Here is a 23,768-nt window from a genome sequence, read left to right on the forward strand (position 1 = left end):
CCCCCACAAAACATAGGGCCGAAAGCCAACCTAGAATTGTTTCACTTCATGATTGCAAGAGACCTCAATGATCGTGTGCTTTATCCTTGCTTCGGATTTGCATTGAGAAACTGAGACTCACATTGTTGTGAATTCCCTAAAATCTTTTTTTTTTTAATTTTTTCATTATTATTTTTGAGAGAGACAGAGAGACAGAGAGCAAGCAGGGAAGGGGCAGAGAGAGAGAGAGACACACACACACAGAATCAGAAGCAGGCTCCAGGCTCTGAGCTCTCAGGACAGAGCCTGATGCGGGGCTTGAACTCACAGACCCTGAGATCATGACCTGAGCTGTAGTCAGCTGCCCAACCGACTGAGCCACCCAGGCACCCCCGAATTCCCTAAAATCTTAAAGTGAGTTGGGGGCTGAGTCAGGCTTGAGGACATTTGTTAGGGGATGTTCCCAGGGCCAATGCTTTTCACATCATGCCACAGATCCAACCCAAACATGGATGATCCTCTATTTAAACTCAAATTGTCCTTTGAGGTTGTTTCCTATGCACTAATGTCTAAACATAAAGGTCTGTGTTGAGGAGCACTAGGAAGTCCAGGTTAGCTTCATCTACTAGCTTTTTACCTCTGGAAAAGTCACTTAATCTCTCTAAACCTGTTTCCTTTTATATATTATTACTGACATAACGAGATCTGTGTACCTCATCCTTTTATGTGGTCAAAGATAAAATGCATAAAAAATACTATTAGGACTTCTGGTTTCTGCCATGGCATTTAAAGATCTTGGGCGTTATCACTTCTGTCATCAAGACAAGAAGAAGGCTAAACACACTGAAAATCAAGAACTCTTCTTAGATCTACCAGATCATTGAGATCACAAGGTAAACACCTCCCTGAAAAAACGGTAGAGGTAGGTGAATGCAGAGCATTGCACCTTATGAGCCACTAGAGCCAGTAATGGGTAAGGGCTCTTCAACAGTAATGCTGAGGACCCAGGGTCAGGGGAGCACGCACACTGTAACGAGTTTACCTTCAGGAGTCCTGCCAGGTTCTCTCCATGAAGATCAGAGAAAAATTCCCTCTTGATTCTGGCAACGGGAGGGAAAAAGGAGCTGTTATGAAACATGCCCAGAGCCTTCTGCTCTCTGAAATAAAAACTAGCCTTCTAGGTAAGCTTCTTTATCAGAACTTTACCTGACTTGGAAGAGGAGCAATTGGGTGACTTAAGCCCCTTTTAGTCTTCCTGTGTCTCACTGGGGGAGAAAGAAAAAAGGGTCCAGGGATTCCGGCTCACTAAAATTAAGGAGTACATAAGATTAGAGTGCTTCCACTCCCCAATATCTTATCACCATGTTAAAATTGTTCCGGTTCAGTAACAGTGGATTACAAGTGAGAGAGCTGGAAGACACAGACACTGTTTAAGAAGGAGTTTCTGGGGCGCCTGGGTGGCTCGGTTAAGCATTGGACTTCTGCTCAGGTCATGATCTCATGGTTCCTGAGTTCGAGCCCTGCGTTGGGCTCTGCGCTGACAGCTCAGAGCCTGGAGCCTGCTTTGGATTCTGTGTCTCCCTCTCTTTCTGCCCCTCCCCCACTCACACTCTGTCTGTCTCTCTCTCTCTCTTAAAAATAATAAACATTAAAAAAAAGAAAAAAACGGGAGTTTCTAAGAAAACACAAAGGCAAAAGAAGAGACAAAGGAAGGACATTAGGGGAAATTGAAACCCATGACAACTACAGCTGTAGCAAATATAAACACAGCCTAACCCCTGGTTATGTAAAAAGAAAACCTCACACTAAAGGCCTGTTTACAACAGTGTCTATTATTTGATACATCATATCTAGCTTATAAAAAAATTGCAAGAAATAGTAAAAGGCAAGAAAAAAACACAGACTAAAGAGATAAATCAAACCTGAGAACGAGACTCAGATATGGTAGACATTTTGGAATTTTCAGACTTCAGATTTAAAATACCTATTATTAGTATACCAAGAGCTCTACTGGAAAAAGTTAACATACAAGAAAAGATGTGTAATATGAGAGATGAAAACTTTACGAATCAAAAGAAAATGCTAGAAAACAGACACACTGCAACTGAACCAAAGAATGCTTTTTTACAGCTGAGAACGTCAGTGAGCTTAAAGATATATCAGCAGAAAGTTTGCAAACTTAAATGTAGAGAGAACATAGCATTAAAGTAAAACACAACAGAATATCCAAAAACTACGGGAAAATTACAAAAATGTGTCAAATATGGGTAATGAGAGTACCCATAGTAAAAAGAGAAAGGAACGGAAGTATTTGAAGTAATATTGGCTGAGAATTTTCCAAAATTAATGATATATGATACCAAGTCACAGATCCAAGAAACTCAAACACCAACTAGGATAATAGCAGAAAATATCTGCATGTAGGCAGGTCACATTCAAATTGCAAAAAAAAAAAAAAAAAAAAAAAAAAAAAAAATCAGGCAAAGAAAAAAGAGAAGGAAAAGAATATAGTTCAGAAACTTGGATTCAGATAAAGAAAGGAAGGACATGAGGAAAAAAATAAATGAAGACAAAATAAGACCTTTTACTTTTCATTCTTTTTTTTTTTTTTTTTAGTGTTTATTTATTTTTGAGACAGAGAGAAACAAAGCATGAACGGGGGAGGGTCAGAGAGAGGGAGACACAGAATCGGAAACAGGCTCCAGGCTCTGAGCTGTCAGCACAGAGCCCGACGCGGGGCTCGAACTCACGGACTGCGAGATCATGACCTAGGCCGAAGTCGGCCACTCAACCAACTGAGCCACCCAGGTGCCCCTCATTCTTAATTGATCTAATAGATAACTACAAAACAATAAGAGCAACAGTGTATTAGGTGGTTACAGATTATGGTTATAGCTTATATGGTCATATAGATTATAGCACAAGTGAAACGAATGACAGCGATTTCAGAAGTGACAGGAGGGAAGAATTAGGAATAGTCTTTCATAAAGTACTTACACTATCTGTGAAGAGGTAAGGTGTTATTTGAAAGTGAATTTAGATAGGTAGTAAATGTATACGGCAAGATCTAAGGCAATTCCTAAGAAACTGGTAAAAAGAAGTATAGTTGATATGCCAAGAGAGAAGAGAAAGTGGAATCATATAAAATGCTTAAATGAAACCAGAGAAAGTAGAAAAAAAAAGGGGGGAGGGGGAGAAGACAAAGGAAACAAAGAACAGGTCAACAAATAGAAAATAGTGTAGGGTAGGTATTATTCCACCTTAAATGTGAATAGTCTGAATACAACAATTAAAAGATAGGGCAAATAAAAACAGAACCCAACTACATGATGTTTACCGGAAACCCATTTTAATTATAAAGACACAGATTATATGGGGTGGAGAAAGCTATACCATGCTAACACTAATCAAAAGGAAGCTGGACTAGGTATTTTAATTTCAGATAAAGAAGACTTCAGAGCAAGGAAATTATCAGGGACAAAAAGAGGCGTGACATAATGATAAAGGGGTTAACTCTCCAGGAAGACATGACATTCTTATGTATGCACATCACTGCAGAGTATCGAATAGATGAGGCAAAAACAGTTAAAATTGCAAGAAGAAATTGACACAAATTCACTGCTCTAGTTGGAGTCTTCAACACCCCTCCATAGTAATTGACAGACCAAGCAGATAAAAAAAATCAGTAAAGATATAGTTGAACTGAATAGCAGTATCATCTTCTGTATCTAATTGACAGTTATATAATATTTCATCCAACCACAATAGACTACACATTCTCCTGAAGCTCACATAGAGCACGGACTAAGAGAGACTACATTCTAGACTATTTAATATATCTTAACGAATTTAAAAGAATAAATATCACAGAAAGTATGCTCTCGGACCACACTGAAGTTATACTAGGAATAAATAATGGAAAGAGAGCTGGAAAATCCCAAAATATTGGAATATAAAAAACACATATAAGTAAGTCATGAATCAAAGAAGAGCTCTAAAAATAAAATATACTTCAAACTAAATGAAAGTGAAAATATTATGTATGAAATGTATGACATGCAGTGAAATCAGTGCTTAGAGGGATAGAATTCATATATTAAAGAAGAAAGCTTTGAAATTAATAATCTAAGTGTATACAGTAGGAAACCAGAAACAGAAAAACAAATTAAATCCAAAGTAAGGAAAAGAAAAAAGAAAGGCTAGAGTATAAATCAATAAAATTGAAAAACAGAAATCAATAAAGAGAATCTATGAGACAAAAAGCTGGTTATGTGAAAAGAGAAATAAAATTAAGAAATCTCTAGCCAGGCTAATTAAAAAAAGGAAAAAGAAGACACAAATTACTATTACTAGAAATGAAAAAGATGCCATCACTACTGATATTCTGGATGCTAAAAGATAAGGAATATTAAGAACAACTTTATACCCACATATTTGATAACCTAGATGAAACAGACCAATTGCTTGAAAGACACAATCTGCCAAAACTCACTCAAAGAGAAATAGATAATCTGAATAAGCCTGTATCTATTAAAGAAATTGTATCAATAATTAGTAGCCTTGTAAACAGAAAACATCAGTCCTAGAAAAGTGCACCAGTGAATCAAACATTTAAAGAAGAACTTATACCAATTATCTACAATGCCTTCCAGAAAACAGCAACAGAAACACCTCCTAACTTATTCTGAGACCATCATTATCTTAATACTAAAACCAGATAGGGAAGTTACAAGAAAAGAAAATAACCGACCAATGTCTCTCATGAACATGGATGCAAAAATCTTCAACGAAATATTAGCAAATATAAGCCAACAACGTATAAAAAAGTATTGTATGCCATGATCAAATGGGACTTATCCCAGCTATGTAAAACTGATTGAACAATCAAAAATCAGTTTCTGTAATTTATCATATCAATAGCTTAGCAAGAAAAGTCACATGATCCTATCAATAGGTACAGCAAAAGCATTTCACAAAATCTAATACCCATTCATAATAAAAAAATACTGAGCAAACTAGGAATAGAGAGGGAACTTCCTCAACTTGATAAAGAATATCTACAAGAAAACTACAGTAAACATATTTAATGGCAAGAAACTAGAACTTTCCCACTAAAGTCAGGAGCAAGAGATGGGTGACCCTTCTCACCACTGCTTTTTAACATTATACTGAAAGTCCTAACTAATATAATAAGACAAGAAAAAGAAATAAAAGGCAACAGATTGGGAAGGAGAAACAAAACTGTCTTTGTTCAGAAATGATATGTTTGTACATATAGAAAATTCCTAACAATTGCCAAAAAGAACTGAAACTAATAAGCAAGTATAGAAATGATGCATGATACAAGATTAATATAGAAAAGTCAATTGTTTTCCTGTATACCAACAATGAACAATAAAATTTATAATTAAAAACACAATTCCATTTACATTAGCACTCACCAAAATAATTTGGTATAAATCTGACAAAATATGTACAAGATCTATATGGGGAAAACTACAAAATTCTGGTGAATGAAATCACAGAAAGACTAAATAAATGGAGAGATATCATTTTCACGAGTAGAAGACTTAGTAATGTTAAGATGTCACTTCTTCCCAAGTTGGGCTTGATTCAATGCAATCCCAATCAAAATCCTAGCAAGTTATTTTGTGAATGTTGGCAGACTGATTCTAAAGTTTATATGGAAAGTCAAAACACCCAGAGTCACCAACACAACACTGAAGAAGAACCAAGTTGGAGAAATGACACTACCCAACTTCAAGGCTTATTATCCAGTACTGCAATGAAGACCATGTGGTACTGGTGAAAAAATAGACACATAGATCAGTGGGATAGAATAGATAGCCCAGAAACAGATTCAAACATATATAATCATCTGTTCTTTGGCAAAGAAGCAAAGGCAATTCAGTGGAGAAAGTATCGGTTTTTCAACAAATGGTGCTGAAAGAATTGGACATCCATGTGCAAAACAATGCTAGAGGCAGACCTTACACTTCTCACAACTGAATATCTACCATACACCTAAATGTAAAGCACAAAACTTAAAAGCTTGGAGAAGATGACATAGTACAAAATCTAGGTGAACTCTGGTTTGGTGATGAGCTTTCATAAACAACCCTAAAAGCACAATCAGTGAAATACACAATTGATGAATTGGACTTATTAAAATGAAAAAAAATGTATGCTCTCCAAGACATTATTAAAAAATGAAAAGACAACCCTCATACAGGAGAACATACTTGCAAAACACATATCTGATAATAACTTCCATCTAAAAATATTTAAAACTCTTAAAAGTCAACAACGCAAGTTGAAAAGTGGACTAACGGTCTGAACAGATCTCACGAAAGAAGATATAAAAATGGCAGATAATCGTACGAAAAGATGCTCAAAGTAATATATCATTAGTCAATTGAAAATTGAAATCGCAATTGCGAATTAAATTGCAGTTTGAACCCATGTACACCTACTAAAATAGCTAAAATCCAAAAATCTGACAATATAAACAGACAGGCTGTGGAGCAATTAGAACCCTCATTCTTTGTTGGTAGAAATGGATATGGTATATAGTTCCTTTCGAAGACAGTTTAGCAGTTTCTTATAAAACTAAACATAGCCTTACCATATTATCTAGCTATCGTGCTTCTAGGTATTTATCCAAATGAATTAAAACTTAGGTCTACACAAATGTTTATGGCAGCTTTATTCATAATTGCTAAACACTAGAAGTGCCCAAGATGTCTCTTAATAGGTGAATGGATAGACAAACCATAGTACATCGTACGGTGGAATATTATTTAGAAATAAAGAGAAATGAACTATTAAATTACAAAAAGACATGGATGAATTTTAAATGTGTACTGCTAAGTGAAAAAAGCTAATGGGAAAAAGCTGCATACTGTATGATTCCAACTCTATGACATTCTGGGAAAAGCAAGACTAGGGAGACAGTAAAAAGGCCTGTGTTTCAAAGAGTTCAAGGAGAGGAGGGGATGGATGAATATGTGAAGCACAGGGATTGTAAGGACAACAAAACTATTCTTTATGACACTCTCGTGGTGGGTATATGACATTCGACATTTGTCAGAATCCACAGAACTGTGCAACCTAAAGAGTAAACCCTAATATAAGCTCTGGGCTTTAGTTCATAGTAATGTATCAATATTGGCTCATCAATTGTAATGAGGCAACGCATCATTAATATGCAAAGATGCACACTAATGAACCCGTTCATAATAGGGGAAATGTGAGAGGGGAGAGATGGGCCGTATATGGATACTCTGTCCTATCGGCTCATTTTTTCTGTAATCTGAAACTGTTCCAAAAAATAAATCTACAAAAATATTATTTTGAGTTTGTGATTATTTTATAGCAGCCACACTCTTTTCCCCAGTCAGGTGAAGCACACCAACTACATTAAATTTAAAATACAGTGATATATATGTGTATACACACACACGCGTGCACTATTTATCTTTTACAACCATTCACTAAATATGAGAAATACTTCTAAAGTGAGAGTTCTGTCAAGTACTATTTTATTCTTCCCTAAAGAATCAAAACCACTGTTTCCCGTGTGTAATCTCAGAACTCATGTTTATCATTTTACGACCCTTTGGGGTATGTATGGATGTAAGAGCTTTAAAAAATCTGTTATTTTCTCTGCTTCTCCTAGTTGCTAAGTGATCCTAGAGGCTCCTATAAGGTACATTTTGAGGATCTCTATAATGAGAAATTACAAATGGTGTGAAGGCAGAAAAAAACCTGCTGATTCATCAGATAATGTAGTAATGTACTTTAAAAATATTTTTAATGTTTATTTATTTTTGAGAGAGAGACAGAGAGTGAGCAGGGGAGGGGCAGAGAGAGAGGGAGACACAGAATCCAAAGCAGGCTCCAGGCTCTGAGCTGTCAGCACGGAGCCTGACATGGGACTTGAAACCACGATCTGCAAGGTGGTGACCCGAGCTGAAGTCGGATGCTTAACTGAGTCACCCAGGCACCCCTGTAATCATACGCTTTAGTGTTTAAAAGAGCTCTTACTGGTTCTTTGGAAAAGATGGAATCAATTTAACGCGAATAATTTTCAAGAAGAGTTTTACTGCATAATGAAACAAACAAAAGTTTCTAAGAATAATTTGAAATTATTAGGTAATATTAGATAAAATACATTATGGTACTGAGTGTTGTTGACTTAATGTTGAGATAGATATTCCTATCTTGATCCAGAGCATATTTTTCATGTTAAATATTTTATAATAAAGTTTATCTTGTTGAATAATAAAACTATTACCTTATGTTGACTTTTTAGAAAGGTTCACAAAAATTAAAGCTTTGTTCCTTAAAAGGTTCACAATTCTGTAAGTATGCTAAACCAGTGATAGTTTTAATCTCCTGAGTTTAAGAAAACACAAACACTATTTGCTTGTTTGTTTTTCATTTATATTAATTTTATAGTGTCTTTAAAGCAGTGTAGAATGAGAACATAAAATGAAATAGTTAAGAATAAAGGATAAAAAACAGGGAACTTATGGCTTGCCTGGGTGGGTCAGTGGGTTAAGCCTCTGACTCTTGGTTTTGGCTCAGGTCATGGTCTTATGGTTGGGTTCATGGGATCCAGCCCCCATCAGGCTCAGTGCTGACAGTGCAAAGCCTGCTTGGGATCCTCTCTCTCCTTCTCTCTCTGCCTCTCCTCCACTTGTATGTGTGCACTCTCTCTCTCTCTCTCAAAACAAATAAATGAACTTGAAAAAAAGAACAGGGAACTTAGGAAAAAATCAAGATAAAACAAAATAAAAGGTACAGATCCTAAGGACTCATATAACTACTATAATTTAATTTCAATTTTGGTCTGAGTTTCACAAAGAAAAAGGCAAACAATTGGTTAGGATAGTTTGCCATTTAACTGCTATTTTTGAATTTTTTTTTAACGTTTATTTATTTTTGAGACAGAGAGAGACAGAGCATGAACAGGGGAGGGTCAGAGAGAGAGGGAGACACAGAATCTGAAACAGGCCCCAGGATCTGAGCGGTCAGCACAGAGCCCGATGCGGGGCTCGAACTCATGGACCTCGAGATCACTGCCTGAGCCGAAGTCCGACGCTTAACTGACTGAGCCACCCAGGCACCCCTTAACTGCTATTTTTGTAAAACAATTATTCAGGAAAGAAAGGTACTAACAGCACATTTTAGAAACAGCTTTATAAACTTGGAGTGGGTCACAAAAGGTCTGTGTTTGAAGCATTTTTAATGTTACTATTAATTGAATTTTCTTACATCTTTACCATTCATATGCTCATTGGATAAATCTTTATGAAGTATGTATTATAATAAATCAGGCACTGCTCTAGAGATTGGAAGTAGACAAAAATCTCTGCATCAAGTAAGCTTTCACCTTAGTAAGGAGAGCCAGATAATAAGTGATATATACAGTGTATTAAATAGTAATATATGGAAGGGGAAAAAAGAAAAAGAAAGGAGGAAGGAAATGCAGAATGTATGTGGGTGTGGGTGTGTGTAGGGAAGCTGCATTTTTAGAAGGGTAGTCAGGAAAGGCCTCACTCAGAGAGAGACATTTGAGTAAAGGCATGAATGAGGTGGGGGAAGGGTGAGGGACTGGTGAGCACAGGCCCTGAGGCATATTTGAGGAATGGCAAAGAGGTCACTATGGCTGGGACTAAGGCGGAGAGAAGGGAGAGTGCTAGGAGATGAAGTTAGAGAGGTAATAGTGGTGAACAGGATGGAAGTCATCGAGAGGACTGGCTTTCTTTGGGGAAAATTGGGAACCACTGAAGTATTTTGATCACAGTGGATGTATTAGTTATCCATTGTTGCATAACAGATTATCCCAAATGTAGTAGCTTACATAACACTTATCTCTCACAGCTTCTGTGAGTCACGAATTCAGGAGTATCTTCGGGTAGACTCTCACTGAATGTCTCATAAAGTTGCTGTCAGATGTTGGATGAGGTTTCAGTCATCTGATGATGTAGTTGGGCCTAGAAGGTCTACATTCAAGTTGCTTTACTCACATGACTGTCAAGTTGGGGCCAGCTAATGGTTGAAGACCTCAGTTCCGCTATACATGGGCTTCACCGTGGGACTGCTTGAATGTTCTCATGACATGGTGCATTTTTCCCTAGTGTGAGAAATTAGAAAAGGTGGAAGTGTCATTGTCCTCTATGACCTAGCTTCTGAGATCACACACCATTGCTTCTGCAGTATTCTATGGGTCACACAGTTCGTCCCTGCTCCAGTGAGAGAGGAGACTACGTAAATGGCATATGGATACCAGGAGCTGAGGATCACCGGGGGCTGACTTAGATGCTGATTGCCAGGGAAAACGGGAAGAGAATTACTGAAATAATGCCCTTGCATGGGCACAAGCACATGGGATCTAGCACAGAAGCAGAGGGAATAGCCCTTGTTAGGTGCAGAGAAGTCACTGATAGGAACAGTGTATCGGTGCAATTGCAAAAGGGTGAGAAGTGGGAATTTGACCACACTCTTTTCTGGCTTTTCGTTTTTTCCTGCTTCTCAATGAGATAGAAAACAAGGTCATAGGCCAAGAATGAGGACTGGGAAGAGGTTTTTGAGGTTCATATTTCAAAGTTTTCAGTATCACTCAAGTGATACGGTGGTCGTTGTCATATTACTTGTTTCATTATATTAGTAAGAAGAAAAACCCCTCTTTTTGACCATTGTTGTACTCTAAGAGGCACAGACCACATTTTAGTAGAGTGAAAGGAAACCAACTCTGTTTTTTTTGTTTTTCATTTTAAAGTCTGATTTTTTCCTCTTTGGTCTCAAGACCTTTCTATGTTTATAATATGGAAACTTTTATCTATAAACATACTTTGTTTTGCAATTAGGTTATTTTCTTTACTTCCACTTATGGAATAGGATAAAATACAGACAGATCAATGTGCTTAAAGGAGACTCTAAAATGTGGGACATGTTTTTTTCCTAGCCCAATCAGCCTGAGACCATATGGGACAAACCTTACACTAAATAAGCCAGATGTACAGACTCATTGAGATGTGGGAGACAGCACAACAAAGGAATTGTGGGATGTTTCAGCAAAGGAAGGAAAAGAGTTAAGGATTTTACCAAAGATTGGAGTTTGGGTGCAGTGTAAATGCAGCAGTGTTTTGATGGGCAGTATGTAAAGGGACCAATATCAGTTCTGGACTGTGAAATGTACCTTTTTTTTTTCTTTTCCTTTTTAAGTAGGCTTCATGCCCAGTGAGGAGCCCAAGTTGGGGCTTGAACTCACAACCCTGAGATCAAGACCTGAGCTGAGATCAAGAGTTGGACACTTAACCAACTGAGCCATCCAGGTGCCTCTAAAGTGGACCTTTCTTGGAAAGAAAGTTAAAATAGATGTCAAGTGTTATTCGCAGAGACCTGCTATCTGAAGCTCTGCACGTGGCCTGTAAATCAAGGCTGCTTCGCTGTGTCACAGCTGAACTCTTCCAGACAAGAGTGGGATGTTTTATTACTACTGAATCATTTCAAACAAAAGTGTTTCTGATAGTCTATGATTTTAGAGAAAAAGATTTCTCAGTAAGAAATCAGTAGATGCTCCAATATTTGCGCTCTTATGACACTTTATGGCTGCAGCATATATTTGGGAGAAAGGTTGTTTTCTGATAAATTTTCACTTGGCTTTATCTACAGTTCTGATTCTGGACTGATGAATGGTAGAGAAGATTTTTGCTTTGTTTTGCGTTGTTTGTTGCTATTATTACAACTTCCTATAGTTTAAAATATTGGGGCCTAAGTCGCTGTCTCTTCCTGGGTAATCTTGTTCAAGACACTTGAAGAGATTGTATCTAATAAAAAAATGTAGTGTAAGGATGTTGGGAGAAATCCTCATCAGTCTTTGTATGTAAGATTAAGCCTCTTTTATTTTTAATGACCAAATTACAATGCCTCCCACAGTATGTTGACAAGACCTCAGCATCCAAGAGTCTTGCAATTATGTCTGGCAATCTCCAAAGGGAGCCTCCCAAGTGCTCACACTCCCAGTGTGACATCTTTGTATTCTTCCTTTCTTGTGTTAGCTTCCCCAGGCTAACAATCACTACCATCCAAGTCGTCTGAGAAAGACCTCCTCTTGCTGTGACTGATGAGCAGGTGGCACCCTAGCCATGTTCTCATAGCTGTTGCTCACCAAGGGAGCAGAGCATTGAATGGTTCTATATGGACCTCAGGGGATGCCTCTTCTCACTATGATATCTTCGGGGTCTTAGAGCATTCTGTTCATGCTAAGTCTTTCAGGAAAGCTGCTTCTCTCTTCTGTGCCTCATCTCTTGCAAACAATCCTCAAAAACAGAACAAGCAAAAAGGAAACAAAAAATCAGAGAAATAAGTCAACCAGTAGTAGTAGTAGTAGTAATAATAATAATAATAATAATAATAGAAATGAAGTCCGTATTCTCACAGATCTAACTCTGATCCTACCTTGCATAATGACGGATCAAACTACAACACTTGACTTCAGCTACAGAGTGCCACAATTTTGTCAAGAACAAAGAACTTGCCTTACATTTATATAGCTAAAGGGATCACCTGTTGATTTTCTAAAAACAAAGGAACGGTTTGTCTAGGTAATTTGAAGTCTACATCTTTAGAAGACCAAAACTTATTATAGTGCTACATTCAAAGTTTTTGCTTAATTTTACTCTTCAGAAATTTAAAATCTCTTGACTCAAATCTTAGCTAAAAGGAAATCCTTTTGCATAAATAATCTTTAACATGCCCTCCAATGAACATATATGGCCTCTCATACCTTGCTGGTTGGTCTGACCATGTGATATTTCTTTAACAGTGTTCTACAAGGTGAAAGTCAGCATAATACTTATGGTGGAATGACAAAGGAGAAAGATCATCGGGGGTGCTGATGAGCATATCATTGATGAAATCTAGCAAGAGCTCTAAGTGAGGTAGAGAATTAAGTCAGGAAAGAAAGGCACTGATGGGGCTCTAAAAGAAAGCCTTCTGGATGGAGTATAAAAACAACACAAATAATAATTATTGAACATTTACTTTGGGCAGGCACGGCACATAAGACCCTTATCTTCATTATCTTGTTCCAGACTTAGAACACCTTGAGGAGGCACATGCTAGTCTTATCTCCATTTTATGGATGAGGACACCCAAATTCAAAGAGTAACTTGCTCAGAATCACTTAGCTGTTATAAGTGACAGTGGCAGTTGTAAGCCAAAATGTCTGTGATTTCAGTACTTGGAGTTATTAGTTCTCAATATAATTTTCAAAATATCGTGAGATTTGTGCCTTTTTCTGACTAAATAGACCTGAAATGCACATGCAAGTCAGTATCTGACACAGGCAAAGAACTAATACATCTATGTGTCTTGACACGCATACTCGAAAATTCTCTAAGCTTGCTTCCTTCACTGATATAATCAGCTACATCTTGACTTTTTTGGTTTCTGACTTATGAGTCCTCCTATTTTTACTATGTTACCACTATCCTTGTATTTTTCGGGTAGATGTCTCATTTTCAAGCTTATCATATTGATTTCTCCCTTTAGGATGAAAATTGGATGTAATTCAATTTCATGGGCCAGAACCACTAGTAAGAGATAGCTTTACGGTTGCTAAATAATCACAAGGAAAATATTAGATATATTTGAAAAAAATTGTAAACCATTAGCTATGCATCTGATGTGCAAAGTGTATTAATGAAAATTTATGATGGATCCAGCAACCCCATTTCTGGGTATATATCCAAATTAAATTAAATCAGTATCTCAAAGAGATATGTATTCCTATGTTCACTGCAGCATAGCCAACATAGGGAAACAACGAAACAACCTAAGTGTCTGTCAAGAGATGGATGGATAAAGAAATGTGATATATAATGGAATATTGTGTGTGTGTGTGTGTGCGTGTGTGCATATATACATATACATACATATATATATATATATATATATATATATATATATATATATATAGTGATGGAAGAGAATTCAACCGTAAAAAAAGAAGGAAATCCTGCCACTTGAGACAACATGGATAAGTCTAGAGGATGTTATGCTAAGTGAAATAAACCAGTCACAGAAAGGGAAAAAAAAAAAAACCCTGCATGATCTCACTTGTATGTGGAATCTAAAAAACTCAAACTCAGAGAAGCACAGTACAGAATGATGGTTGCCAGGGCTGGGGTGAGAGGGTGGCAAGGAAAATGGGGAAATGTTGGTCAAAGGGTACAAACTTTCAGTTATAAGATGAATAACTTCTGGAAATGTCATGTATAGTTGGTGACTAGTTAAAATATTGTTTTATATATTTCAAATTTGCTGAGAGAGACCTTAAGTCTTTTCACCACACACACGCACAGAAAGGTAACTGGATGTAAGGTGATGGATATGCTAATTAGCTTGATTGTGGTAATCATTTCACAATGTATATGTACGTCAGATCATCACATTGTACACCTTAAATACACACCATTTTTATTTGTTAATTATACTTCAATAAAACTGGAAAAACCATACTAAAAAGGACCCATGAAGGTGAAACACTTAGCACAGGCAAAAAATCCAATATGAATATAAATGTAGTTCCTTTAGTTTAATCTTTAGTAGATTTGATTTTTCTCTCCACTGCTCATGAGAAGGAATAAAAAATTAAAAGCCGAGTCCAATCTATTCATTTAAGCAGAAGCTTTATCTAATCCTTGGTCTCTCTTAGCAAAATAAAAGCCACACAAATAGTGCCCAGTTTATCAAATGGCCTCTCAGTTCCCCGATTTCTCTCTCTCATGGTGTCGCTGGCTATAGGGGAAGGGTGTGGCTTATGGAACAACATGAGCATGAAGAGTCAAGAGTCCTGAGATGTCTTATGCATCTTCTAGTTTCCAGAACTGCATCCAATTTAATGTTGGTATTTTCTGCTGGCATTCATGGTCAAAGTGTAACTTTTGTCTTTTGCTTCTATCACTTAATGGAGACTGTCAACATCCTTGGCGGCAGCCACATTGCTAAATCCAACAATTATGTCTCTGTCATTATTTACGTGACCCTTCAGCAGGATCTGTCATGGTTGATTTTTCCTTTCTTTTTGCTATTTTTCATTGATATGGCTTCCAGAACACCACATTCTCCTGGTTTGTCTCCTATCTTCCGAAGGAGATAGGGTGGTTTCTTATTTCATCCCTGTCTTCTTAATGTTGGAGGGCCCAGATCGCTCTTCTGAAATCCAGTCCCATATTTTGAATAGCTTACCTGAAAACTCCACTTAAAGGTCTGAGAGAAAACTCAAACTTACCCCCACTCTGCCCTTCTTGTAATCTTCCCTTTCTTAGCCAGTGGCAACCTTATTCCAGTTGTTCAGACCAAAAATCTTGGAGTCCTGAGATTCTGCCAGTCCATGACCTTGTCTCATGCCCAATACGAGGGAGATCAAAATTAGGATATTTTGTTCCTAAGGTCCTGCCTTTGTGATTCCCAACACTTTCTCTTCTCTTACCTCACAATGTCACTCTACTATAGCACATAACCACATGATTGTTTTGAAAACTGGAGTTTTGAGTAATCTTAGGGTAAAATTATATATAGTTTATAGTTTACATTTGCAGTTTATAGTCTGGGGTGATCTGTTTCGTCAGAATCAATTATATCCATAAATTGTCCTCTGTAGACTTGACTGATAATTTTAACTGGCCACATTTCCTTGGCTTTCTTTTGGCCCTGAATTGGGCCTCAAATTCAACAATGTCTAAAACATCATCTTTCCAGGAAGGGACACTGACAGCTATGTTTCTGCTTCTTCTAGAACTAGTACTGCAATTTTTTTCAGAATTACTCCTCTGTCTCCTCCTTGAGCTTCCTTGAGCATTGCTATTTTCTTACGTGAGTCTGCCCCGCTGGCCTCATTTGGTTGGTTCAGGGATGTCAACCTGGCCTAAATTAAGCCAATCATAGTCTTTAAAAACCCTAGTTACTATGAACTGATCTATTATTATATGACACTAGGTGGGTCAATTAGAATCCTTTCTTAGAATTTTTGAACTTGGACGCACAGAGAGTAAAAGGCAGAGAGTAAAACTGCCATTTACTCTCTGTGCGTCCAAGTTCAAAAATAGAGATAAAAACCTAGTTTAAAAATAGAGATAGAACCAAGTTCAAAAATAGGGATGGAACCTATGAAAAGTGAAACTAGGGAGCTGTTGTGGCCACATTTCCAACTCTGTAAAAGTAGTCTGTAGTGAGAGAGAATGAAACCAATATCCAGAGAGAGGCACTGATGAAAGGGGGGAGGACTAGTGATATTTCAGTCCCTGAATCTAGTTTCCCTGAGGCCCAATTGTATCTCTGGCCTTTCGGAGGTATTAACGGAGAATAGTATACTTTGTATTACAGAGTCCCATTGCTAACTAGCTTAGGGGAGAAAAAAGGAATTTATTTTCTTATATGGTTGGGAAGGAGCTTACAGTAGCTAATATGATCAGTGAAATAACTGCATTAACCAGGCCTCTTTATTTCTGGAACTGACACTTCAGAACTGCCAGATCTCTTTTTATCCATCTTGCATCTCTGCTTGCCTCAGCTTTTGACTTGGTCTCAGTTGAACCCCCGCCATTAGGCTTTTTCTAGGCTGCTGAGGAAGACAGTTGTAAGCTGCTCCAGTCTTTCATCTATCCTAAACTGTGACCCCAAAGACAAAAGCTCTAGGGAGAAAATCTCTGTTAGTTTTAATGAAAAGTCTCCTGAGGTCCCCTGATTGATTGGCTTAGCTCAGGTCTTAGGACCACCTCTGAGCTAATCACTCTGGCCAAAAGCATGGGTGCTATGATTGGCCAGATCCAGTTCCTATGCTATTTCTATGTGCGTGGGTAGGTCAGACATAGCTGTAATCAAAACATAAAAGTCTTATTAGAATGGATATCAAAATATCTTCTAGGAAGACAGCACCATAGCTCTCACTGTTCACTACCCTATTGTTGGTTTAATCCTTTCTTAGATTCCATGCAGCAAGAAAAGTCATTTTTTTCCCTAAGCCAAATGAGTTATTTTCTTTCATTTGCAATCAAGAGTCTTGATGCATATACACTTTTTCATCTCTCTTTTCCTTAGGTGCTTGTCTTCCAGAATGGAAGTGTTTGCTGAATCACCCGTTTTGGATATGTGGGAATCCTCTTCTGTTTCTGCCTATTCCTCATTCTCCATACCCAATCAAATATCCTATGTGAGTTCTAACTAAAATATTTCTACAACCAACCTCACTGTTCCATCCATATTGTCACCACTGTTCTTCATGCCTTTATCATCATATGCTTGATTTGCTGCCTTCATTAGTCTTCTTACTTTCAGTCTTGTTTTTTGCATTCCGTCCTCCACTCTATTGTGCAGGTAAAATGGTAGTGTCGTTTCTCTGAATAAAATTTTCTCTTGGCACTCCCTGCTAAGAAGCTAAAAACTTCTTGGTGATGTGTACAGGAGCTTTTGTGTACTTTTGCTAAGGATGCCTCATGTGTCCCTCAGTGTTCAGGTCTTCGCATCCGTTCTCACCTGTGTGTCACATTAATTGGCTTTGTATTATCTTTGTCCTATTCCTTGCAAGCATTGCTGCAAAGCTTGTGCTAAACGCCAATATCAAATCAGATGTCTTTTATTTGCTCTTGGGATGCCTTGATAACCTGACTCTTTCTGCCTTTATTATTTACCAGGTTCTCAAACATACTGTTACACATAAATCACTTACGGAGCTTGGTCCTTACCCAACCCAGACACATTGCATCAGAAATATTTTTTTATTTATTTAAAAAAAATTAATGTTTATTTTTCAGAGAGAGAGAGAGCGAGCAAGCGGGGTTGGGGCAGAGAGAGAAGGACACACAGAATCTGAAGCAGGCTCCAGACTGCATCAGAAATATTTTTTTAAATGCCTTTCAGAGACTCAGAAACAGATGGTTTGTAGAGCATTCATTTGGCTGACACTGTGTTTGAGTATCTCTTGCTACTGCCTGCTTTTGAAGTTCTGATTCCTCTACCTATTTCTGAGACTTCTGATTGGCTGAACTGTCTTTGAAGTCTCTTCAGGTTTACATCCTAGTCATCCCTGCTCTAGACCTTTGTGCTGTCAATTGGGAATCAGCTATTTCAACCATTGACCTCTCCTATAGTTATATAGCCCCTTCATTATTCCCCATTCTTGGATTTATTCTATTCTTGCTTTATCATCTCAACTTCAACTCCTAGTTCAAGTATAAATTATTTTTCTCAACTAGTTTGACTATATCTCCAATCACAAATTCTCCCTCTCATTTGAGAGCCCCGATTTATGATTGCTAGATAGTTGCTTGTGCTTTAAAATTATTGTCAAGGCTCCAATTAGTGGTATGTTATAGCTGAGGGCAAATTGTGTGCATCTCTTCCAAATTCCACATTCAAAAAAATCCTATTGTTTGAAATTGGCTATGGTGAGAATATTTACATCACAGAAATCAGCAAATACTCAGAAAATGTTACTTCCCCCTTCCCCCTGAAGGACTGGTAAATGTTACCAGCCAACCCTATTTCCAGTAGAAGACCCAGATGTGGGAATCCTGGTGCCAACCTAGAGAATCTGGTGTAATCCTAGTAGGTGAAAAACAGATACCATGGATTAATAGCAGCTGAAAGCAAAGGTGGACTGCGCCTGGACAGTTAATGGTCTCTAGCCCTTAAAAAAGTAGAAAAGTAGGATTCTAAACCTGTTCAACTCCCACATTGATCCATCTCAGTTAATGGCAACAACGGTCACAAGGACTTTACACAAGTCATTTAAGCAACCTGTGTATCAAGTTCCTCATCTATAAAATGGGAATACTAATAACATCTGTCTCATAGGGTTATGAGGATTAAATGAGTTATGATTGGCAAAAGGCATAGGATAATGCCTGGCACAATCATGATTTCCTGACGTAGTATATAGACGTTTAAATAATTTCAGATATAAACCCATAGAATTAACCTTGCTTTTATCCTTTTTTTCATACCCTATGTCCACTCTGTCAAGAAATCCTTTTACCTTGAATATATATGTATATATCTGGATCTGACTTCATCTTATCACCTCTACTGTGGCCATCTTGGGTCAAGCCTCCATCATCTCAATCTAAATTGTTTTGATGATGGTCAGCAGATAGTTTTTCTGGCTTTCACTCTTGTGGCCCCTCCTACCCACCCCCCAACTCCCCGTTATTTTAGTCTGTTCCTAAAATAACAACCAGAGTGATCCTTTTCCATCATTTTTACACAATGTTAACTCCTTAGCTGAAAAACCTTCCAATGGCTCCCCATTTCCTTAGGGGTAAAAGACAAAGTCTTCACAATGGCCTACAAGGTCTTGGACCCACTCCAAGCTGTCCTCTGACTCTTTTTCTACGACATTCCCTCATTCAATCCTCACTCAATGGCCCGTCTAGCCATTCTATAATGGACTAAGAGAGGAAAATATAGTAGGATTGTGAAAATAAGAATGGGTGTGACAGTAAGAACGGACATAGTGAATGAAGTGGGGGCAGGTGTGGAGGGTTGGGTTTAAGTAGGTACAGAGCAGCCAAGAAAGAGTCAGAATAGGAGAAGGTCAGAAATTTTTCCAAAGCAAATCAAGTAAGAACAAGATCTATACCCAGCCACTTGGAAATGGGCCTAGTATGAAGGAGCCAAAAAAGCAGCCCTAACTAATACCTTGCAGAGAACCTGGCAAGCTTGAATGCTCCTGAGTCCTAGGTAGAACTGGGCCAAGTGTAGGCTGGCTTTGTTGTGGAGGTAGGTATTCAGTGTGAGAAAGCCTATGCATGTCTTGACAAAAAATATTTCCAAACCTGGTGGTATGCAGAATACACTCCACTAATAATATTGACCTCCTTCTCTCCTAGAAAAATGATGAGAACTGAATGTTCCTTGGGAGCAGCTGGGATGAGGCTAGGATGAGGGCAAGGGTTAACACAGCAAAGAGCAAAACTGGCAAACGGAATTTGGAGAATTAGGCTTGATCTAGCTCATGGATAAACTTCCTTTTTTTCAGAGAAGAGAAGGCATAGCACAAAAGTAGATTATACCGTTTCATCATTAAAATGTCATCTTGATAGGGCCAGGGTTGTAAACCAAACAAGCAGATAGTCAAAAACAAAGCAAATCCAAAAAACAAGTCTTTTGCTTCTCCAACTGAAAAATATTGCACTAAGGAAAAGATCCTGTAACAGAATCTTTTGGAATCCTACAACAAAATCAGGGTGGGATCCTGACTATTGTCTTCTAGCCTAGCCTCATCCCTTGGCTCCTCTCTTTTCTGGTGCTGGTTTCAGTCTTTAATGCTGTTCCAGTCTGCACATGTACCTTTTTTGCTGTGTTTCTCATCCACGTGCTCACTGTTATCTCTTTGTTGCTAAGATTCAATATCCCTTACAATTAAATGTGTGCCTTGTGTACTCACTACTCACTTTGCTTAGGTCTCTATGCTTTAGTTTCCTGTTGATACAGTTGAACCTAATATTTTAATGTTTCTCTTGCTTGCCTTGTTCTCACCTGCATCTACCTCATCCTGGTTTCTTCCATTCCATGTCCTTGGGATGGCAACTCAGATTACCCTCAGATATATACCTACAGAGATAGACTATGTAAATATCTCACTGCAGGATAGAAAATTCCATCATAACATATCCGGTCACAAAATAAAAGATTATGGCGTGCCAACAAAGTCAAAGCTTGGTTTTACACTACAAAAATTTGCTTTATCTGAGAGTTTAGGACATGGTGATGAACCATTTCTACACATATGCAGTCAAGCTGTTGGTTCCCTATGTAGTCTTCCACACAGCTAGTGTATCCTTCCCCCAGCTGCTGAGAGCACCGAAGCTAAGGCTTAGATCTACAACTTTTTGAGAGATTGCCCTTGGCTGATGGGAGCTGGCTCAGCTGAGATACTTGGGAAATTACTCCTCTCTTCTCCTACCAGTCAACCTGGATTCAATTTCAAACCTCACTTTTTGTGTAGGATCAGGTTGAAGCCGGGGGTTGGGGGAGAGCCCATGTAATCACTATACATGGCTCTTTGAGAAAGGTTATGTGTCTGTGACTTTGTGCTGACTGAGTGGTGCCAATTAAAATGATCCTTCCTCCCGTCTTTAAATAAAATTTACCTGGAGACTTAGAATTTTTAGGTGATTCAAGCATGAAAACCTTTCTCCAACTCTGATTAGGGTATTATTTCCAGATGAGGGCTCTGATACATCTTTTGGACAAGCTGTCAAACCCATACTCCATCGAGTATGCCTTAACCCAGTAATGACTTGCGTCTTTTGAGGTAATATATCTTCAGACTTATAAAATACAGGTAGGAGGTAGTATGTTAGTCCCCCACATCAAATTGCATTGATGTGAGGCTCTAGAGAGAGATATTGGATTCTGTTTCCATGGCAACTGCTTCACTGCTCAAGGGGAAAACAGGACAGCAATTGAAGTCTGTGTTAATAGCAGCTCTAAAAATAATCAGTAATGTGTTGAAACAAAGTGAAACACCCAGGAAGCAATAGGTAAAAATTATAACCACGAAGGGTGGGATTGAACAATAAGGTGTTGTGCAAATATTATTACAAATACAATATACTTTAAGAATTACAGGATGGCTGATGACAAATAGATTTCTGAGGAGAATCAGTTATTTTATTTGTTCATTCAGGTGACTATTGAATACTGATTCTATGGCAGCTACGAGGTAGGGCCTGAAGACACAGAGATGTCTCTATCTTCCAGGTTGCCATGGCTTTCTAGAGACGATAGAATAAAAGTCCACCATAGTTATAACGGATGTTTCGTTTGTCTATCTAACACCATTCTGTTTCCCACTGTGTTGCAGCCAGGAGATTAAGGATTTGTGTTGGATGGATATCACATCCAGCTCCAGGGGCAATTCAAAATCATTTACAGCAGCTATTGTTTTAGCAATAAGCATGTAACCAAGGTATAAACCTCTATGACACTCTTATCTATAGTGATTGTCCTTTGTACAAAGCTCAGAAATCTTGTTTGATGGTTGTGAGATGCTTCTAATCTTTTTTACCTAGATGCGAAAGAGGGATCATGCAGTCTGCTGTTTCTTCAAGAAGCCACCTTGTGATCAGGAGGAAAGTCAGCCAAGGATACAGCCAAAAAGACCACAAAGAAACTTTGCCAGACATGGCTGAACTGAGCTTAAAGCCTACTCTACCTCTGGATATTTGAGGGAAACTAGCCAATAAAATTCTTTTTGTGGAAGCTTGACTAGGGTCTCTGGGTTTTCTGTTGCCTGAAACCGAAAAGAGTATCCACTAATGTCAAATGACAATACCAGGAGATGGGTGAAATAATGGAAATAAGCAGAGGGAATTATTGGATGTACAGAGAAAGAATAAATAAAGGGAGAAAGAGTAGGTAAAAACTAACTTAATCTTGGAGAAAGGAGTGCAGGAAAATCCTATTTCCTGTATTGTGAGGTACAGAATCCAACTTTTCTGTCAGCATAGTGCCTGATTGTCTAACTCTCCAGGATTTCTGGCTACTGGCAAAATGGGTCTCTCTCAACCCAAGCTTCATGACATAGATGTAGCATGAACCTAAAGAGGCTTCAGCTCCAGTGCCCTTCACTTATACTGCCCTTCTGGGTCTGGGGTCAAAGTAGCAGGCCCAGCTACACATTGGCAGATTGTCCTAACTTAAAGGTCACTGTCTAAAATCTGGTAGTGTTTCTGGGCTGTGGGCAGGGTGGAGGTGGGCTGATGGCACCATTGAACTATTTCTATATTTTTCTGGCTTCTATTAAGCCCTGGTAAGCCCCATCAAGTACCTGGACCTTATATTTGACCCCAATGAACTACTCCCTGCTCTTATCTCTTCCTTGGACACTAAGAACTAGGCTTCCTGGCTGTTTAGCACGGCACATCCCCAGACTGGAAGAGTGAAGAAAAAAGGTGAAATCCGGCTGAGTTAGACCAGCTCCTATGGACAGAAGCTGTGTGTGTGTGTGTGTGTGTGTGTGTGTGTGTGCATGTGCACACATGTGCAAGTGCCTGCATGTGTAAATTATTTCACAATGTATACATATATCTAATGATCACATTGTACACTTTAAGCACATACAATTTTATTTGTCAATTATACCCCAATATATCTGGGGAAAAAAAGCACTAAAGAAACAGAAATTGATTGAGTCACAAGATAATAATTGCTAAGGTGAAGGTAAAAGAACAGGAGTTTCATGGTGTTACATGCAGTGCGTAAGTGCTATTAAAAGACACCACCACTTGGGGCGCCTGGGTGGCTCCTTCGGTGAAGCATCTGACTTCAGCTCAGGTCATGATCTCGCAGTTTGTGAGTTTGAGCCCCGTGTTGGGCTCTGTGCTGACAGCTCAGAGCCTGGAGCCTGCTTCGGATTCTGTGTCTCCCCCTCTCTCTGCCCGTCCCTGCTCAAGCTCGGTGTCTTTCTGTCTCTCAATTGTAAATAAATGTTAAAAAAAAAAAAAGAAAACAAAACAAAAAACCAAAAACCAAACACCACCACCACCAAGCTGGAGATGAAAAGTACTCTGCAATAGAAAGTTCAATAATCTGAATTTCTGTTCCTGCTCTACTTCTAACATTAAGCAACCTGAGTAAGTGATTGACCTAGAATTACTTTTTTATACTATCAATCTGTTTGGTAATATGGAAGTCAGCAAGAAAGATTTAAAAAGAGCTTAATTAAGAAAACATAATTTAAAAATGATAGAATGATCTATATCTTTGGATAG

The 23,768-nt window shown here is 38.2% G+C and overlaps 1 protein-coding gene and 1 long non-coding RNA gene across 27 annotated transcripts in view; one reads left to right on the top strand and one right to left on the bottom strand.

Annotated features, from left to right (window-relative positions):
* The window catches only part of TMEM144 (transmembrane protein 144), a 63,729-nt gene extending 53,576 nt beyond the window's left edge, over window positions 1-10,153 (bottom strand). For 9 of the 25 annotated variants that reach the window (XR_008296059.1, XR_008296060.1, XR_008296058.1 and 6 more), the window contains exons 1-2: window positions 10,014-10,137; window positions 1,022-1,079 (exon numbers count right to left, since the gene is read on the bottom strand). The gene's annotated coding sequence lies outside the window, so the exon portion shown is untranslated. The other 16 variants (XM_053216796.1, XM_053216791.1, XM_053216784.1 and 13 more) reach the window with 10 other exon arrangements.
* Window positions 10,154-10,223: 70 nt separating this feature from the next.
* On the top strand, window positions 10,224-22,253 carry LOC128314434 (uncharacterized). 2 transcript variants are annotated; one of them, XR_008296062.1, is made up of 3 exons: window positions 10,224-10,462; window positions 11,212-11,321; window positions 22,068-22,253. It is a non-coding gene; the product is annotated as an uncharacterized LOC128314434 (long non-coding RNA). The 2 variants fall into 2 exon arrangements; XR_008296063.1 differs by having other exon boundaries at window positions 11,215-11,321.
* Window positions 22,254-23,768: the final 1,515 nt, after the last annotated feature.

Source organism: Acinonyx jubatus, chromosome B1 (genome assembly GCF_027475565.1).
Source record: "Acinonyx jubatus isolate Ajub_Pintada_27869175 chromosome B1, VMU_Ajub_asm_v1.0, whole genome shotgun sequence".
Lineage (NCBI taxonomy): Eukaryota > Metazoa > Chordata > Mammalia > Carnivora > Felidae > Acinonyx > Acinonyx jubatus.